Raw genomic sequence first — 17,832 nt, 5'->3', positions numbered from 1 at the left:
GAAGTAAATCATTATCAGGTAAGCATCAGTTACTAAATGTATTTCATTGTTCGGTTAATGGTAGTCAGTATTATGGCATAGCACATGTGCATGGAATATAGAGATTTTCAATGTGCACATAAATTCACTCTGTAATAGCAGTTGTAAGCGACATATAATTTCAGTTCAACTCCTTATTGTGCCCCCTTTTTTTTAGAGTTTAGCTAAATGTACAGAACAGAATGTCTTTCCTTACATCTAGCTCTTTTAAATAAATAACTTAATGTCTTTTAATACCAGTTTCACTAATTTCCCTTGTTCGTGAAACAATAGCAAATAAATTAACGCACGCATATGAGAATCAAAGTCCGTGGATATCCAAAGTACCGCAATCGTTTGAGCCGGCAAATGCCGACAAATCCACCATTGTTAGTCCAGCGCGCACTATGCAGTATACAGTTGCATAGGGAAAGAATGTAATTTAAGTGCGAAAAAATGCAGTGCTGCTGTGTTCAGAACTGTTCACAGAGAACTGAAAAAAGCGCACATTTGTTTTCTCTGTGACAAGGTGAAAGAAATAAGGAAAAAGGAAAGAAGTGACTATAAATATAAAAAGGAATGATCCGCTACCTAAGCGAGCATACATTGTGAGATTAATGAATGACTGTATTTCGATATTTATTTTTTCAAAAATTGGGCCCCAAAATATTTTTATAAAACTAATCTAGAATTTAAGTTGTTTCAGCAATGATATTTCTACATAAAACAAATGAAAATCACGTACCAATTAGGATCAGTGTCAAATTTTTACCGTCTTCTCCCTTTCAAATTCAAGAATTTCTGAATTTTATCCTATTTGCTATTTGCAAGAATGACATAATATATTTGTGAAGTTCTGAATTCATTCTTGAGACAAGAGTGTGTTGTTTGGCTCGATTGGAAAATGCAGAGACCGTAGAAACTAGAAACCCTATTAAAGTTAGACTGATGTGAAATTTCAGTTTTCTAAATTATTCTAGGTAGATCTCTGAAATTTTGTACTTTTAATTTGTAATTTTAAATTGTGTAAATTTAGGTTTTCAAAAATTGCTACTATTATGGCCAAATTTTTTCTACATACTTGTCAGACCTTCAATAACAAAACTTACTATACAATTTTCCTTTCAATGTACTAAAAAATAATTAAAAATATTTAATGCACTAAAAGTATAAAAACGGGAAAAAAATTCAACTCGAGCGTAAAAAAATAGTATTAAAAATACATTTTATTGATATTCTGGCTGATATGCATATATATTATCAGGCAGTACATCTCACTTGACGATATGTGTCAGAGGAAGAACAATTGTTTGTTTGCATATGAAGTCTGATTAGTGGAATATGTAGCTAATCGGCGAAGTATGCATTGGAGGGAGAAAGGAACTGGCCACCCAACCCCATTATCTCCTGGCCTAGTTGTCTCATGAGTGATGCCTTATTGGTGGTACTTATGAGATTCAAAATGTCTTCGGACATATGACTAAACAACAGCAACAACAAAAAATATGAGTGTTAGGTATAATCCTGATAGTAAGTTTTGTTAAAAACATATTCAAAAACCTCTCATGATTATTGTAATACAGAAAACTCTATGTTAACTGTAAGAATTGTTTATGTATTTTCGCGATATGACTTCCTAAGCTAAAACGACATAAAATAAATAAATTTAAAAAACCTCTACAAATAATCATGCACGTAGTAAAAAATCCGTAGAAAGAGTAGAATTTTTAGCAATGCAAAATTTACAGTAAATTAAAGTGGATAAAATTCACTTCAAAGTTTTGGATGATAATAATGAACCAGGTCTCTGTCTTTTTTATTTTCTAGGCATTTTGAAACATATAGACCTAGCATATTATATACAGAACTTAACCTTATATACACTACCACGCTGTGCACACCTAACCTACACTAGTAAATAAAGGTGACTAAAAAAACTATGTAAACTTATGAAAACACTATAATAGATAAATATTATTTACAAATCACTATAGACTGTAGACACTATTATAACACTAACAATAAAACTGTTAGAAACTTGCAAACATTTCTTGTATCACAAACAAAAACCAAGCATGGAAAACACGTTGCTATGGCTACTAGCAACAAGTGGAATTTTCCTTTAGACAAGAGTTGTGCTCTCCTTTACAACTGAATATCTTTTAAAGGAAAGCAGCCTTTGAAGTAGGCCTAACACCTCTTGGATTCTATGAAGAAATATTTCGAGAAGTCGAGAAGCTAGACTGGCTCAATCGGAAATCTAATATAATAAATAATGTATGAAATATAGCGTAATTTCCAAAATGGTCACAGAATTCAGAGTGGAGGTCGTGGACGGAGTATTTAAATTAACAGTCAGAGCTCGCAGCCTTTTAAAAACGTGACCCTAAATAGCTGACAGACCGGTGGTATGGTCATGAAAATTGGCAGAGGGCATCTTTAGACCAAAAATGAATAGTTAAAGGTAAAAACAAAGAAACGATTTTTTGACCAAAAATGACAAAACCTCACGTCAGTGTATCCTTGGTGACATACTGAAATTACTAATTTCCATATTTTTAAAGGTAATTCACAAAATGTTTATCAGTACTATATCTGGTTGATAATAACACATGTACAAACTTTCGTCTCTCTCTATGATAAGTGGTTTGCACTTTATTAATAACTTAATTATATAGTGTATTGCTTTATACAAAAAGTCCCTTGCGTCACAATTTACATTATTTTTAATTGATATTCACTTATATGATTCTTTATATACATTGGAACAAACATTACTATTGGAATTTTCTGTACAGCGAATGGGTAAATTATTAGGAAATTTTATGGCTATTAATTTTTTATTTTTTATAATAAAAAATTCTGGTAATTTACTGAATAATTTTACAGTAAAACCTTATAGCAAGCTTTGATTCCATGTATTTAAGGATCCATATAAGTGAACATCACTTAAGAATAATGTCAATTGTAGTTCAAGCGACTTTTTATATAAAGCGGTTCAATATTTTAATAAAATAATTAATAAAATGCAAACCACGTATCGTAGGCGGATGCAATTTTGTACACTTGTCACTATTAAGCAGATATATCAGTGATAAAAGTTTGATGAATCTAGCTTCGTAAGTATGGTAGTTATGGATTTCACTGTTGTGAACTCTTAATACTAATAAACTTCGCGAAGTTTCAGTATAGTGTCCCCTTATATGCGGAAGACGGAGAGTTTGCACGAGGAATGTAGTTGCAAATGTTTAGATTTATTGTTATTTTATTTGCAACATTGTTGTTTTAATTTGTTACTTGTAATTTATTAAGTTCTTGTTGCTATAATACCTACAACTGTGACGTTTATGAGGGAGTGTATTGAACACTTAAATGTATATTTATACTATAATAATTATCAAATGAAGTTTTTTTACATTAGTATGTTGACTGACAATAATGTTCTATAATGTGAGAATATCCTTTAGACGTTTTTACCCTTCAAATTAAAAATATCTAAGTTTTACTTCAAATATTTCTATCCCTAGCGTGTTGAAAAGGACTAACAATGGCGGCCGACTCGGTGATTGCGCTACTCTGTATATCCACGGACTCTGATGAGAATATGATATTTGCACCATCTCTCGGCTGCAATTGGTACTGTTACGCACGAAAAATTACGATTGCCATCATAGTTGTGTCAGAAGGCTTACTGAATTTCTTATAAATTACGAATAGGGAAGCTTGCTATAGATACCAAAATGATTGCTACTTCATCGTTGTATTTATTTTATTTGGTTATTTAACGACGCTGTATCAACTACTAGGTTATTTAGCGTCGATAGAATTGGTGATAGCGATACGGTATTTGACGAGATGAGACCCAGAATTCGCCATGGAGTTACCTGGCATTCATCGTATAGTTGGGGAAAATCTCGGTGAGAAAAACAAACTAGGTAATCACACAAGCAAGAATCGAACCCACGCCCAAACGCAGTTCCGAGTCAGTAGACCAGCGGTGACCAAAGCGATGTCGTGATTACATCGTGTAATCACAGACATTCAAACGGGTACGAGGAGTTTCCTGTACACTGCTGTGCGTTTCATTCACGTACTAATGGCAAGCAGTGGCGGTATTATGTCGCTCTACAAACTCTGTCTCTACAAGCAGTAAGAGGTTTTCGTAAAGAATGAGGAGAAAATGCAATGTGTTTACTTTGCTCAACGGTTCAATTAGGATTATACAGAAACATTAATTGCCACGCTGAATAATGTATTATTATTATTATTATTATTATTATCATCATTATTACTGACCACTAAGTATGTGTTTCTATAATTCTTCTGTACGTGCATGAATATTGATATTTTTAGATCGTCTCCCTAGAAGTATAAAATTATTAGGTTTTATCTCAATTTTAATCTTCTTAATCTTTAGATGAGGGTAACTATTTATTAGTTATTCATTTAATAATGATATTGCAGAAAAATTGATTCAATAATATGTGCCAACGAAGTGTTAAACGCCAGGAATTGACATGTCTTAAATCATAGCCAGAAAGAGAAAGATGAAATAAATAAATGTAAGGAAGTCAGCTACCTAATGTGGTTTGAAATATCTCGTGCTCTAAAGCCTTTTAATAGAACAGAATTTCTCAAAATAGTGATGATTAAAATAACTTAAATAACTTTTCCATAAGAAGTTTTTAATTTTGAAAAACTACGAATTTCTCAACCAAGTATGGAGAGAAGAATTTAGAAAATTTCTGATTATATTCAAGAAGAAGGTTAAAAAAAGAAGCAAGAAAAATCGTATATTATTCACTGGCTCTTGATGACAGCAGTGACATTACTAATACAGCAAAGCGTGAGATTTTTATCCGCGGGATTGATCAAGATGTCGGTACAGGAATCACCACTGGTTGTAGTTTTCATGCCAAGTACCTTTCCTTCGTCTCCTTACTTCATAGGCGTCTGTCGCATGTAATCACTGCAGCTCGAGTTTTAGTCACCGCCGCATTTTCATTTTCATTTCATTTCATTTATTATATTCCATAGATCTTACATGAGCAATGAAGCTTTAAGATGTGGGACAAATCAAAATTTTACAATATTACAATTACATTTCTACAGATTTTTACAATTTTTACAATATTTTACCATTTTTACAGTTTTCACAATTTTCTACAATTTTTTACAATATTTTGGCGAGATATAGTGAGATGAGGTGATGCCCGAGGATTCGCCAAAAGATTACCCGGCATTTGCCTTGTGGTTGGGGAAAACCTCGGGAGAAACCCAACCAGGTAGTCAGACCAAAGGGGTGAAATGAAGTGAGGCCGAGGTCTCGTCATAGACCATCCGGCTTCAGTTCTATGGTTGGGAAAAACCTCAGAAGAAACCATTCAAAGACACCAAAGGGGGAATCCAACCCAAGCCCGAACGTAGCTCCGGATCAGCAGCCCAGCGAGTCTGCCGACTGAGCAACATCGATGGCTCTACTAAAAATATACAATACAACATATACAACCTGAGGTATGCCGGTGGCTCCAGTATTGTAACAGGCACGGTATGTTATTCTCTGTATTAAATGTTCACAGGAAAGTCAAGAACTGGCCATTTCTGTTCTTTTGTGACATATACTATGAGTAAATTTAAGGACAGAATTTTATGCATGATCCTGAGACGTTTTCATGTAAAATTCGGCTCTGCTTATCGGTATTAGTATGTACAAATCCTTCCAACGACTGAGAAGGAAATATTGTGGGTGGGTGGGTAGGTGGGTGGATGGATAATATGTTTCGCAATCAATGATTCTGTAATCTTGTGATTCGATAAATTTACAAAAATTTATATATTTTTTTCAGAATCACATTCTGTCTATAGCCTACTATTGCATAAAGAGAAAGGAAATACAGTATGTGACATTTGCAAAAGGGTTACAGTGTATTTCCAACATGTAAAAATCGCAATGCAAGCTACATCGTTTCCAGATCGCAGCCCTGTTGTGGAAATTTTAAAACGCAGATTCTGATTAGCCTTGCTGACGCTCCTTAGCGATGCATGAAATAAGTGGGAGGGAGGAAGGTGAGATGGCAGCAAACGCCCTCTTGCATTCATAATTAACACTAACTACGGGGCCCGATACAAAAACTCTCGCCTGTCTTCGAGTTGATGGCCCGTCTAATTGAGAGGAAATTTATGCAAATGTATTCATTCAGTACAGTCAAGAGAATACGCCAAGTCCTTTACCTTGTTCGACACGATTTTATAAATTTGTGTACTGAGGGAAGAAATAATGATCCATAAAAATAATAATATCATCATAATCATCATCATCATCATCATCATCTTTCAGAGCTGAGCTAGTTACGTCCTTCGCTTAGGATAGTTGTGATCCAACACTAGTAGGCTATTTGCAATGAAATAGACTTTCTGGTTATGTACACTTGGTCAAAATGAAAGTGGCCGGCGTCTGAGAGAGTAAGTTCGAATCGGTTATTTCCGTGAGCACTCGGAACAGCCAGCCTTTGTTCCAAAGATGACGTATATTCTTCTAGTAGTTGTAATGGGGAACACAACTATTAATCACTAAAATCATCCGAGAAAATAATTCATATACGGGATTTAAAACAGACAGATCGTCCAGAGTGTTTAAACAGTGAATATTGTAAAACAAAAACTATATACGGATTCTCAAGGGGAGTATGGCCATTGCTCGTTACAATGCATTCTGACTGCAGTAAAACTCTTAGTGTAGTTTGTATAGCAATACATAAGAGTTCGTGAGGTTGCAAGTTCAAATCTTCGTGGAGTTACTAAACTTTTTTTTTTTTTTGCCTTTTAAATGCACCCGTAAAAATATAACAGGTTTTCGTAATTTTTTATCCTTAGAATACTTTCCGCTTTATTATTTTTTTGTGCTAATAGAAACGTTTGACGCTAGATGGAAGTAACACTAAAGACGACAATTAGGGGCTTTCATATTAAAATGCTGTGTTAATTATTTTATTAATCCCTGCTGCTTTGCACTTTATTGCCTAAGTAACATTCAAGGGAATATAATTATTATATTAACCTAGATCCGTGATCATCAGCGCCTTAACGTAGTAATTGTAAACACGAAGAAAACCCATAATTCTGATGACAAAATATATCCAGATTTCCTGGAATTATAACCACAAATTTTCACCAATTTTGTAATTATCTGTAAGTAACACGAATTAACATAAGGACAATTGTTTGACTATATTATACTAAAAGGAGTTGTAAAAAATAAAAGAAAGGACAAAACAAAAAAAATCACTACGCAGATTCGAAGCATACTGTGGATGTAGCTTAAATCAGCGCCTTGCATTATGGAGTTAACTAAAGCGGCGCACGGAGGTATTCTCTTTAACATGTTTCCAGCTGTCCATGATGCTGAAGAAATCCTTTGTCTTTCAATGCACATAATGAGTAGAAGGTTTGAGATTTTGTTCTGAACATATTCTTGGAAGTTTATAGGAGAAAGGGTTTCCTAAATTACCATTTTGGCCATTTTAAAATTACATTTTCTTGGGTTAGTTCTAGTTTTAGGTTCATATAACCGAAGCGAGGGTTCACTGTAAACGGAAATATTAATGTACTTTATAATGTTTAGGTTCACTATAGCCGAATGTTCACTATAACCGAGTTCACTATATCCAGAGTTGACTATATTTCGCGATTCTTTTCCTTTTCAAAAGTTGTCAGCAATGATACTTTTATGAAACAACGGCCAGCTTAATCCAACTTTATGAGGCCAACAGCCATATTACCGGTCTGTGTGTTTGGGTTTCTTAGTAATTGTAACTGGAGTAGATAATGTGAAATGCCTAATATGACGAAGAGAGTTATCAGTGCATCATAAAAGACGTGGAAAGAACGGGAAATACAAATTCAAAGAAACATAAGATATGTGAGTATAAAATCACTAACATATTATTGCTAAGGAACTACATCCACCTGAAATGTTATAATTATTCTATTATATATAAAATCAAAAACATACAATTACTATTCATATCGCCATCACATCATATTCCATCGCCTTAATAGACTTCAAAAAAGCATTTGATGAAGTTAATCGCCACATCTTATTAAACGTACTATTAATGATAATATACCACATCAAATTAACCAAAACATATTTCACTTAAACAAAGGAACTTCAAATGCAGTAAAAACTAGATATAATTTATCATCTAGGAGGGAAATAAACTAAGGTGTTAGTTGAGTTTGAGGGCTTTCTTCACTTTTATTTAATATCCATATGAATGTTATCATCAAAGAATTTAAATTTACACAACATGGTTATATAACTGTAAGTAAAAATTTTTATACATTAATCTTTGCAGATGACTTCGTACTTTCAACCTCTACAGAAGATAGCCTAAAACGATCTGTACATAAGTAGAAATCAATAGCAGATTCATATTCTATGGAAATTTCTATGGGCAAATCTAAATTAAAGTAAAGCAAAATCTATATCAGTACTAAAATACTAGAAAGAATGAATGAATTCAGTTATCATAGTTATAAAATATCATTTATGGCAGAAAAAACACACATAGACACACACAAACACAAACACACACACACACACACACGGTTATTCACGAGCATTTACCGTCCATTACGAAGCTTATTTCCGAAGACATTCTGAGCAAAAAATGTCATATAAACGTTTGTCCAAATCTCAATATTTTCAGAATTACACTAATTTGAAGTTGTTTGTAAAATACCATTATTCTTGAGTTTTAAGGGTAAAATAATGTTACAGATAAAGAATGGACTATTAAGGAGTATCATTTGTTTAATTAGCTAGTATTCTGAAGCTAAAAATGTGTTGTGAATTCCATAGTCGCTTCGTATAGAATTTTATTTTTTTTTTTCGATTTTTAACTACAAAATTACATTTTCTTACGCGTTTATCACAACAATTGTTACAAAACACGCAACTCTTGTAAATTCTTTAAGACTGTACATTAAGATGCATAAAATGAACTGGCGTTACTAAAGTCGTATGATTTGTAGCAATTTTTGTGATAAGTGCGTAAGAATGATGTCATTTTTAGTTAAAACTTGAAAAATAAAATTTGTACAAATCAATTAACAACACATTTTTATCTTCAGAACACTAGTCAATTAAAGAGATGACACTTCTGAATGGTTCATTCTCTATTTGTAATATTTTTTACCCTTAAAACTAAAGCGAAAGGGTATTTTACTAACAACTCCAAATTAATATAACTTTGAAAATATTGAGATAAGGTCAAATGTTTATATGACAATTTTTGCTCAGAATGTCTTCGGAAATAAGCTCAGTAAGCGACGGTAAATCCCCGTAAATTACCCTCTTATACTTACTTACTTACAAATGGCTTTTAAGGAACCCGAAGGTTCATTGCCGCCCTCACATAAGCCCGCCAGCGGTCCCTATCCTGTGCAAGATTAATCCAGTCTCTATCATCATACCCCACCTCCCTCAAATCCATTTTAATATTATCCTCCCATCTACGTCTCGGCCTCCCTAAAGGTCTTTTTCCCTCCGGTCTCCCAACTAACACTCTATATGCATTTCTGGATTCGCCCATACGTGCTACATGCCCTGCCCATCTCAAACGTCTGGATTTAATGTTCCTAATTATGTCAGGTGAAGAATACAATGCGTGCAGTTCTGTGTTGTGTAACTTTCTCCATTCTCCTGTAACTTCATCCCGCTTAGCCCCAAATATTTTCCTTAGCACCTTATTCTCAAACACCCTGAACCTATGTTCCTCTCTCAGAGTGAGACATGAGACAAAATTCTTAAATTTAATAAATCTATGGATATCATCAACAGCATTATGAAACTATCATTAGTCCAAAGGCTTTCACACCTCCGCTTCTATAAAACCTTGGCGAGACGTGTTCTGTGTTATGGCAGCGAGGCTTGGACTCTCCGGAGACATAGTGACAATCGGATTACTGTCAGTGAAATGAAATTCATGCCGCACAGCAGGTTACACGAAATGAGACAGGAAAAGAAATAAAGATGTCTTGAATGAGCTCCAAATGATACCTGTCCTGGATCACATACATCAAACCAATTGACTCCAGCATTTAAATCGAATGTCAAACAGTAGAATAACAAAAGCAATCCTGAATTATAATTCAACAGGAAGTAGCAGGCCGTGATATACGTCTGTCTTTTTTTTTTCCCAGTCTATGATGAGTCTGGAATCTTGCTGATTTTTTCACAGCTTCCTTAATGTTACTTTCATCACGAATGCAGTAACTTTAGTGGAGTTGTAGAGTTTACTTAATTTTTGCAAATATTTAAAAACAATAATTTAAGTGAAATTGCAATGGTAAGTTTCCAATTTATAATTGTTACTATAATGAACGTCTCTAAAAATCATATGTTAAAAGCCTAAAGCAGTAAAATCAATATGTCACTTAAGCGGTAAGAAGAGGGAAATTGTTATGTGTGTTGGTTGGGAATACTGAATGTGGAATTTTAGACTATCCGCGGATTGGTTTTGTGCGGAAACCAAGCAAATACGTACGATCTCGCACAAAAGGTCATTACGATATCCTAAGAAACGATGGAAAGGAAACTTTGGCAGACCGTAATAGTTCAAGGGACTACAACCTGTGAGGAGATGGAGGACGATGATGACTATTCAGATAAGATCATCAGATGATTTTCTTTCTAATTTCTTTCTTGCGTAAAATGAACAGAAAAATAAATTTATTTGATTCTTATAAATGAAAAGTTGTTTCCTAAGCGAAATTAACTATTACATATGTTACCGTTAAACCACGAAATCCGTCAAAACCAGTTTCATGTAGTACAAACTAGTTTTAAAAATGTATATAGATAGAAAGTGAGTTTTCGTGAGATCTAGAATTAATGACAAGTTAGGTTTGGTTTGTTTAGGCTTTTACCGAACAAAAGCCTGAACAAACCAAATCAAACCTATCATCGATACCAGATCTTACGAAAACTCCCTTTCTATCTAGGTGCCTACATTTGTTTAAAGTACGTGGTTTTTACTAGTTGAAACTGGTTTCGACAGATTTCGGGTTTTAACAGTAACATATACACACTAATTTGTTTTTCATTGCTGCTGTTGTCTAAGATTCGAATCCTTCAAGCCAGATGAGAAGATAGCTAGAAACTAGAGACGAACAAAACTAACTGCCGCTCTCGCTCGCTGTCTTCGTTGCATTTGTCTTTCGAGTCTCGCTCATCATTCTCGAAATAGCATTTGGTCGGCGTGGAAAGATTTCGTAACTTTGAATAACATACATCATTGAAATAAATAACATTATAAATGTTTAAATGAGACAAAAAGACAAAACAGAATAGTATCTTAGATATCAAAATGTTCTGGTTCTATTGTATGATAAGTATTACCTAAGGTTATATAAATAGAAAAAAAAACAATTCTCAAATAAATTTGATTTCTAAGAAACATAAAACATAACGTTAATATCATTTTACTTGAGACTGCACACTTGATCTTAAACATATGAAAAGAAAATTCCTAGTCTTTTAATGAGAGTCTAGTAATTAAATAAAGACTGGGGAACGGATTATTATACACTGAAAGGTAGAGATGTTTCAAATAGGCTACTTGATTGTTTATACATATTGTTGCCAAAGTAGATAAAATTTCAGTCAGGTATAAACAACTGTGACGATTCAAGGCAGCTTGACTGCGGGACTTCGGGAGTGATCAATCTCGAGCCTCGGAACACTCACAACCAGTCTCTACGTCAAGGACGCGACGTATGCAACACTGTCGCGTCGTGCGGGTTTTCGGCTTTGCGGGCGTGTTAGTCTCGCTTTCTCGATCGTTGCTCATCTCTACTAGAACCTCTGCTCGTCTCTTCATGTAGTAAGTTGTAAATCTTCGTCCTTATGCCTGTGGGTGATTTTCTACAGAAGCAAGGTAAATATGAAAAAGAAAGAATACTTATGCCTAGAATCTTATTGTAGGCACTGCACGTCTGCTATACCACTTTCAGAAAACGACTTTCATAGATAAAAATTAGGCTTAGGCCTTTAATGTTAGCACACGAATAGCTATTTTTATGTGAATCTATTTGAAAAATAACGCTTTACTTATTTAAAATTCATAATTTATTAACGACATCAGATCTCTTATTAGTATTTTAAACAAATTCATTGTGTGAAATACAGAGAAAATTTATGTTATGTGGATGCAAAGTAAATTGATTTCAGTTATGCAGTCATACTCTTACGATTTTTCAAGAAAACCTATAAACGAGAATGTGATCATAACATCACAAAGGAACTGAATTGATATGAATCGTATGAAGCGCATAACACTTATTTGTTATCTTCTTGATACCTACCTCATTCAAATGACGTCCTGCTTTATCTACTAGAGACCTTTGTGGTAACATGAAGTACTTATCTAACGTATTATCCGTGCCAGAAATTTGCAATCCAACATCATCTCTCCAACGTTTTCAGTTTTCCTGAAATACGCTACTTTTCCCAAATCTCGATCACACAAGACCAAAATGATGTTATACCTTTATATTTAACTCACTCCCCTGATCCTTCTCTCAAAAGGACCCTGTTTAGTCCCCTTTCACCTTGTCTACTGACACATAGCAGGCGCTTCATGCGTAGCAACAGTTTAAACAGGCTTCATTTCCTCTGCATCAATCATATATAAATCTTACAAATCCACAAAATAGAGAATGCCATAGTTATAGATTAAGTACAAGTTCTGCACCGACTTCAATGCAGAATGAGGTGGAATATACTCTTTTCTCTATTCATTTCCCATGCAGAATGTACTGGCCCATCGTGTCCCGAGAAGGCGAGAGAGGGCGCTGAATCTTCAACCCCCTTTTGTTTCTCAATTTTCTTTTCACCTAAAGTAGTTTCTTTTTTTTTTTATCAATCCCTCCCCTTTCTTTATACATCCCACCCCATTCCATCTCTTTCTTTTCCCATCCATCCCCCACCTCCGTTTATTCTGAACAAAAGATGAGACAATAGGTAGAGAATAGACGAGATTGGAGGTGGAGTAGGAATACAAAGGGGGGAGAAAAGCACGAATCGAGGAATGGCGGTGTTGATGTAAGAAGGTTGGGGTAGGGGTGGGATATGCGATAAAAGAGAAGCAACCGGTAAGGGAAAGGAGAGTGTGGGTAGGAAACTTCGTGATTCGATAATAAACCACAAATAGGAAGGAGGAAGATGAAAGATACTGAATAGAGCATAGAGAAATACGCTTTCTATAGGAGCCGATATCAGGCGCGGGAGGGAGGACACAATTTATAGATGTGTACAGATAGATCCATTCATCGCATACATCTATTGTATTGCCTTAGACCTTCCTTTACACCTGTGAGGAATATAATAGACGAAATAGAAAGTGATGGATTCAATTAATAGTCTAAATAATAGAAGCGAAGTCTAAGCTCGTGTATGAAATTTTTCTAGCTATATAATTTCAATATATTGAAATGCAAAGTGGTTTCTTTCATTCCTGCAACGAACGGAACTCATTTATTCCATGCTTATTTCCCTCCCATGACAATGACCGCCAAAGAAGTATAATGGCGGGTATTGGAAATCGCTAGGTGGAAATCATAATTTTATTGTCGACTTAACGTGCCGGAGGAGAAAAGACGCTCTGGGAGGTGCTGCCAATTGTATGCAAATAAACTTAGTTTATTCAAAGCCGCGTAATGATTCACCAGTCTACAATATAAGTGGGCCCAACGAAAACATGAAGCATTAAGTGTCAAGTGAGATATTATTCCCCTAAAATTAGATTTTCTTACGAATAAGAATGTATTACTGAAAATATTATATTCAACACAAATAGACATATGCGCCGACTTCTTTCAAATATTGGCAAAGCTTTAATTGTTCTTTCTCAAAATTTTCCTCACATATTTTACAAGAATAACATCATTTGATTTTTCACATCTTACCCACGGAAATAATATAATACAAGGTGGTTAAAAACTAATTTAATAATTATTGTTATTTATTTATTTGTTTATTTATTTATTTATCTATTTATCTATTTATTTATTTATTTATACTGAGTTATGGCCATCAGGCCTTCTCTTCCACTCAGTCGGAAACAGAAGAAGCTTATACAGTGAATATATTCAACACAAATAGACATAGGCGCCGAATTCTTTCAAATATCGGGAAAGTTTTAATTGTTCTTCCTCAAAACTTTCCTCGCCTATTTTACAGAGAATATCATCATTTGATTTTTCACATTTTACCAACAGAAATTGTACAATATAAGGTGGTTAAAAACTAATTTAATAATAATTACTTACTTACTTGCTTTTAAGGAACCCGGAGGTTCATTGCCGCTCTCATATAAGCCCGCCATTGGTCCCTATACTGAGCAAAATTAATCCAGTCTCTATCATCATATCCCACCTACCTCAAATCTATTTTAATATTATCCTCCCATCTATGTCTCGGCCTCCCCAAAGGTCTTTTTCCCTCCGGCCTGCCAACTAACACTCTATATGCATTTCTGGATTCGCCCATACGTGTTACATGCCCTGCCCATCTCAAACGTCTGAATTTAATGTTCCTAATTATGTCAGGTGAAGAATACAATGCATGCAGCTCTGCGTTGTGTAACTTTCTCCATTCTCCTGTAACTTCATCCCTCTTAGCCCCAAATATTTTCCTAAGAACCTTATTCTCAAACACCCTTAATCTCTGTTCCTCTCTCAAAGTGAGAGTCCAAGTTTCGCAGCCATACAGAACAACCGGTAATATAACTGTTTCATAAATTCTAACTTTCAGATTTTTTGACAGCAGACTACATGATAAAAGCTTCTCAACCGAATAATAACAGGCATTTCCCATATTTATTCTGCGTTTAATTTCCTCCCGAGTGTCATTTATATTTGTTACTGTTGCTCCAAGATATTTGAATTTTTCCACCTCTTCGAAGGATAAATCTCCAATTTTTATAGTGTCATTTCGTACAATATTCTGGTCACGAGACATAATCATATACTTAGTAAAAGAAAATACGGTAATACCGGATTATATTAAGTATCCGTTAACAACTGAGCCTATAACTAGACAAGAATATTTGACTGCTATAAAAAAAATTAAAATCTAAAAAATCTTGTGGCCCAGATGATTTACCTCCTTATGTATTGAAAGCTTGTTTCGAAGTACTTATGTATCCTTTATGTGTGTTGTATAATTTAATTTTAAAAACAAAGGTTTGCCCTGTGTTTAAATCTGGTGATAATAGTAAAATTGAAAATTATAGACCCATTGCAATAGTTGTGCCCTGTCCAAGGTATTTGAGCAGATTCTATATACACGAATTTTTCAACATGTTTATAGTGTAATTGATATAAATCAGCATGCATTTTACACCCATAGGTCTACCACAATAAATCTAATAAATTTTACACAAGAGGCATTTAATACATTACATAATCGCAGAAATTTAGACGTGATATACCTTGACTTTTCCAAAGCGTTTGATAAAATTGACCATAAAATTTTAATTAATAAACTTTCAACTTTTGGATTATGTTTTTCATACTTACAGTTAATAACATCATATCTTACAAACAGGTAGCAGTATGTTTCATTCAATCAAGTAAAATCAAAACCATTCACTGTAACTTCAGGTGTACCCCAAGGATCCAATCTTGGTCTCTTGTTCTTTTACTTTATATCAATGACTTATCTAAACAGATTTTGCACTCTAAATGTTTACTATATGCTGAAGATGTTAAATTGTATAAAGTCATTGACAAATAATAAGACGTTTTTTAACTACAGCATGATTTGGACAGACTATATAGATGGAATATCGATAATTTTCTTCTGTTAAATCTTAATAAATATTGCTTTATGACGTATTCTAAAAATAAGACAGTTGCTCAAAATCCGTATGAAATTAATGATGTGAAGTTTGCTAGAGTAGAATCATTTAAGGATTTGGGTATTTATTTTACACACAACTTATATTTTAAAATGCACTTAAATCACGTGGTAATTGATGCACATAAAAAATTAGGATCTATAATCAGAAATACAAAAGAATTAAAATATATAAATACTATTGATACTCTACATAAAACTCTAGTTAGAAGTAAGCTAGAGTATGCGTCTGTAATATGGTCACCTCACTTCCAGTCCCATCAGATGCAAATGAAAGGATACAGAAAACATTTTTACGTTATTTATATTTTAAAAAACATCACGTGTCGTCTTATGACAAGCAAATTTCATATAATCAGTTACTTTTTAAATTTATTTATAACTTTAACATCTCTACGATTAATAAATAGTCAAATTTTACTCTATAAGACTGTTAACGGTATATTGAATAACTGTGATTTTCTTAAATTCCTTCAGTTCTATGTAAAAAAAAACAGAATTACATCATAGGCAACCTTTTGTTATTCCCATTCCTAGAACTGTTTTTTTCAAGAACTCTCCATTGTTTGTTATGTGTAATACTTACAATTCTCTGTCTTTAAACTGTGATTCTCAGATTTCAGTTTAACAGTTGAAAAATGTCATATAATATTAAAAAGGATTGTATTTCCTTAGATATTTAAATTATAAAGAAGTATATTATAATGTTTTTACTCTAGTTTTTAAATAATTTTGCATCATTATATTGACATTTGGCACTATATTAACTGCAATACTATATTCTAGCATCTATTACCGTTCTGTATTTTCTTTCTTTCGTTTGTGTTGTTTTGTTTTTTTTTTTTTCTTATTATGTATTTTGTGTATGTATCAGTGTAAACCACCTGTAATTGGAAGCCTGCTTCTGTTGGTGGTGGATTTAAATAAATAAATAAATTTAATAATAATTATTTATTTATTTATTTATTTATTTACCTATTTATCTATTTACTTTTTTATACTGAAGGAGTTATGACCATCAGGCCTTCTCTTCCACTCAGACAGAAACAGAAAAAGCTTATACAATGTTGCAAATGATACAAGAAGTTAATAATTACAGGCTAATATTTAAAGTCTTTAACGCCAACGAAAGAGCCAAAATGGCGTGCGATTATTCAATATACTAAGTATTTATCGAGCCTTAGGAAGTGCATAACATCATCACCAGCGAATCACAAAACACACACGTTTAAATGACTGACGGAAATAAGGTCTTTAATAAAAAGATAAACAGAATTTCTTTTACAATTTTATTGAAATAACGAAATACTATTGCAACTGTTATTGAAATAACAATAATATTCATTTGAAGGTTATAAGCCAAAATTATACAAAAAAGAATTTTATTCGGAGTAAACTCTCAAAGTTTTCTCCTTATACTTTACTACTTGATAATTGGCATTATATAAATCATAATGGACAATACATTCATTAATAGTGTTCTGCCCAAAAGCGGTTTTTCAATGCAAACCAAGCACTCTTTACTTCCTTTTTCCGCCTTCCTCATAGTTTTATTTTATTGGGTTATTTTACGACGCTGTATCAACATCTAGGTTATTTAGCGTCTGAATGAAATGAAGATGATAATGCCGGTGAAATGAGTCCGGGGTCCAGCACCGAAAGTTACCTAGCATTTGCTCGTATGGGTTGAGGGAAAACCCCGGAAAAAACCTCAACCAGGTAACTTGCCCCGACCGGGATTCGAACCCGGGCCACCTGGTTTCGCGGCCAGACGCGCTGACCGTTACTCCACAAGTGTGGACCCTTCCTCATAGTCTCCGCATATGATCCATGTATTTTTCTTCCGATTACCATGGTCTTGGTCTTGTTAGTAATTTACTTTCATCCCA

Source organism: Periplaneta americana, chromosome 6 (assembly GCF_040183065.1).
Source record: "Periplaneta americana isolate PAMFEO1 chromosome 6, P.americana_PAMFEO1_priV1, whole genome shotgun sequence".
In the NCBI taxonomy this organism is placed as follows: domain Eukaryota; kingdom Metazoa; phylum Arthropoda; class Insecta; order Blattodea; family Blattidae; genus Periplaneta; species Periplaneta americana.
This window is presented reverse-complemented; position numbering follows the sequence as displayed.